We start from the raw sequence: 4,033 nt of genomic DNA, 5'->3' as shown, positions 1-4,033 counted from the left end.
CTTAACATGATGTTTTTATTTTTTCTTTCTTTTTTTTGAGACGGAGTTTTGCTCTTGTTGTATAAGATTAGGATGATCAGCAATTTATACGTTTAGTGAATTCTTAAAATCTTATGTTACCTCGGCATCCATTTTGAATATGAGTTGGACTTTCTCATACCAGAAGCAAGGTTCAGTCACCCTTGACACACTGCTAGTTCTACACCGCCTCCCACTTCCGCAGCATGGTTGATCCAGATACCTGCCTTATGTAACTGCTCCTGGGGACTTCCCTAAGGAACAACTAGATACACCCTGCTTGACTGGCCCTGCTGACCCTCACACCCCACGTGGATTGTGCAGGTATGCCACAGCGGTCACCTCTTAGTCACTGTGTGACCTCCTAGAACCCATGCCTGATTACCTTTTTTTTTTTTTTTTTTTTTTTTTGAGACGGAGTCTCGCTGTGCTCCCAGGCTGGAGTGCAGTGGCGTGATCTCGGCTCACTGCAAGCTCCGCCTCCCGGGTTCACGCCATTCTCTCACCTCAGCCTCCCAAGTAACTGAGACTACAGGCACCCGCCACCACGCCCGGCTAGTTTTTTGTATTTTTAGTAGAGACGGGGTTTCACCATGTTAGCCAGGATGGTCTCGATTTCCTGACCTCGTGATCCGCCGGTCTCGGCCTCCCAAAGTGCTGGGATTACAGGCGTGAGCCACCGTGCCCGGCCTGACATAACTTCTTTAACGTCTTCAAGCAATGATTTTGTTTCCAAAATATGTTTTCCCCTTCTTTTGTTAAATTTCTTCCAAAGTGTTGAATTATTTTGGATGCTATTATAAATAAAATTGTTTTTAGAATTACATTTCATATAATTTATTGTTATCACATAGGGGTATAATTTTTTTTGTATATTGATCTTGAGTCTCGCAACCTCGCTGAACTCATTTATTAGTTCTAATTGTATATAGAATCTTAGGATTTTCTGAACACAAGATCATGTCTTCTGCAAGTAGATACAGTTTTATTTCTTTCTTTCCAATCTGAATCCCTTTTATTTTATCTTCTTACCTAATTGCCCTGGTGGTTACGAAGTTGAATAGAAGTAGTGAGAGCGGAAATCCCCGTCTTGTTCCTAATCTTAGGGAGAAAGCTTTCAGTCTTTCAACATTAAGTATGATGTCGACCTTGGGAAAAACAGAATTTTAATCAGTTCTTATTTTAATTGCCTTTTTACCCCTAGTTCTAAGATAACAATGCTACCAATTTCTGAGCATTTTAGGGCTTCTGGATTGTTGGCTGGATGGTTTTAAGCTGTCTCCACTGCAAGCTTAGAATTCTGTTTTCTTTAATAAAATATTAATGAAATGATAACTAAGATACTGATAACCATGGAACTTTAAAAAAATTGTATAAACTTAAGGGGTGCAAGTGCAGTTCTGTTACATGGAAATACTGGGGAGTGGTGAAGTCTAAGCCTTTAGTGTAACTATTACCCCAAAAATGTACATTGCACCCACTGAGTAATTCCTCATTCCTCACTCCTCTCCCATACCCCCACACTCAGTTCTAAGTCTATTATTCTATACTCTATGTCCATGTCTACACAGTACTTAGCTCAACCATGGGATTTTAACTTCAAGATGTCAGACTAACCACACATTTTTCTGTCCAGGTGAGGGATGAGAAATTACTCAATAGGTACAATGTACATTTTTTGGGTAATCGTTACACTAAAGGCTGGATCTAAATTAAATTGGCAGTAAGTGAACTGTAAAATAGTATAAACCACAACTGTGAAGAGAACTGGGGTGGTTTCATCAGTAGACAAGAATTTTCAGCTGATTTCAAGAAGACAGAAAGTAGATGGAGGGGTGTCTGATGAAAATATGTATCAAACACATGCATCTACGTTTTTTTTTTTTTTCTTTCAGATGGAGTCTCACTCTGTTGCCCAGGCTGGAGTGCAGTGGTGCAGTCTCAGCTCACTGCAACCTCCACCTCCTGCCGTTCAAGCAGTTCTCCTGCCTCAGCCTTCCAAATAGGGGGATTACAGGTGCACGCCACCATGCCCAACTAATTTTTTTGTATTTTTCTTTTTTAATAGAGATAGGGTTTCACAGTGTTGGCCTGGCTGGTCTCGAACTCCTGACCTCAGATGATCCACCCACTTTAGCCTCCCAAAGTGCTGGAATTACAGGCATGAACCACCACGTTTGGCCCAAGCATCTGCTTTTACTTGTTTCTAAAATACATTTTTTAATGGCATAAAACCATGAGGACAGGGAGTCCCACATTCCAGAGAATCCCAGTCTATCACTCACAAAGTAGGATGTATCCAATTTTGTTTGAACAGCTTGGGTCAGTTCTGTGTCCTCAGCTTCCATGACCTCAGGTCCTAGTGAATCTATACTCCAGGGAGGTGGAGACACACCAAGGACAGCAGGAAGAGCTGGGAGTCTCTTTCTGTTCCTGCTTTCTCTCCCAAGGCTTTTTAGGTGAATCATGGAGCCTCCTGGAGCCTGGCAGTCCCTTTGCTAAAATCAGTATAAAAACATCTGTCCTCTCTCCTTCAGGGGTGTAGTTGTTGGACTAAACTGAGATCAGAAGTAGGTATAATCTAGAAATTCTCATTCTCAGACTTTGAATGTTAAAATCATCTCCCTTTAACATTCAGATTACAACGATGGCATGGAATGTCCTGCCCAGATTAGCAGATGAGGTTTGTAGTCTAATCCAGCCCTCCCCTTAACTCTCCTGCTGTGGAAGTCAGTCCTCATAATTCCACCACTGTGGCACGTGATGGGACACTGTCCACTGACCACAGGGCCTTTCCCACAGTGTAAAATGTGATATGTTCACCACTGTTTAACTGCTGTTACCAACTCCCACGAAGGAGGATCTGCCTTCTCTAACATGTCACTCAGCATGGGTGCCCCAGGCACAAATCATGTAGTGCCAGCAGGTTGGTGGTGGCTAGAAGTGGTGTTCCAGCATCAGTCCCCCTCTCCTGTCCACCAGTCCTGGCATAGCACCCAGGTCAGCAGTAAAAATCCTACAGGTAAATTGTATCTGGGATACAATGTAAATTGTGAATTCTTTGTCCTCTGTTTTTCAGCCCATCCTCCATCCATGCAACATGCTCCAGTATCCTGCTGATAGGTGTGGTGGGTTGAGCAACGAATCGCCATAGAGTTTAATGTCCTAATCCCTAGAATCTGTGAATATGTTACCCTACAGGCCAAATTAATTTTGCAGCTGTGATTAAATGAAGGATTTTGAAATGGAAGATCATCCAGGTGGGTCCGCTGTCATCACAAAGGTCCTCAAGAGTGAGGCAGGAGAGTCAGAGGGAGAGAAGGAAGCAGAGCGAGAGAGAGACATGTGACAACAGAAGCGTGGCAGTGGGGAGAAGGGGGCAGGGAGGGAGAGAGAGGGAGAGACAGATATTTGAAGATGGATGAAGGGGCCACCAGTCAAGGAATGCAGATGGCCTCTAAAAGCTAGAAAGGGTAAGGACACAGATTGTCCCCTGGAACCCCCAAAAGTAATGCAGTCTTGCTGAGACTCTGGATTTTTGTTTTGTTTTGTTTTTGTTTGTTTTTTTTTTTGAGACGGAGTCTCGCTCTATCGCCCAGGCTGGAGTGCAGTGGCGGGATCTCAGCTCACTGCAAGCTCCGCCTCCCGGGTTTACACCATTCTCCTGCCTCAGCCTCCCGAGTAGCTGGGACTACAGGCGCCCGCCACCTCGCCTGGCTAGTTTTTTTTTTTTTTTTTATCTTTTTAGTAGAGACAGGGTTTCACTGCGTTAGCCAGGATGGTCTCGATCTCCTGACCTTGTGATCCGCCCGTCTCGGCCTCCCAAAGTGCTGGGATTACAGGCTTGAGCCACCGCGCCCGGCCTGAGACTCTGGTTTTAGCCACATAGAACTCAATTTGGACTTCTGACCTCCTGCACTGTAAGAGAATAAATCAGTGTTTTTTAAGCCACTAAGTTTGTGGTGGTTTTGTTTGTGGTAACAAGCAGCAATAGAAAACTAATAAAGTAGGAGTG

Source organism: Papio anubis, chromosome 5, assembly GCF_008728515.1.
Source record: "Papio anubis isolate 15944 chromosome 5, Panubis1.0, whole genome shotgun sequence".
NCBI lineage: Eukaryota > Metazoa > Chordata > Mammalia > Primates > Cercopithecidae > Papio > Papio anubis.
The sequence above is the reverse complement of the archived record's forward strand: the minus strand, read 5'-3'. Positions refer to the sequence as shown.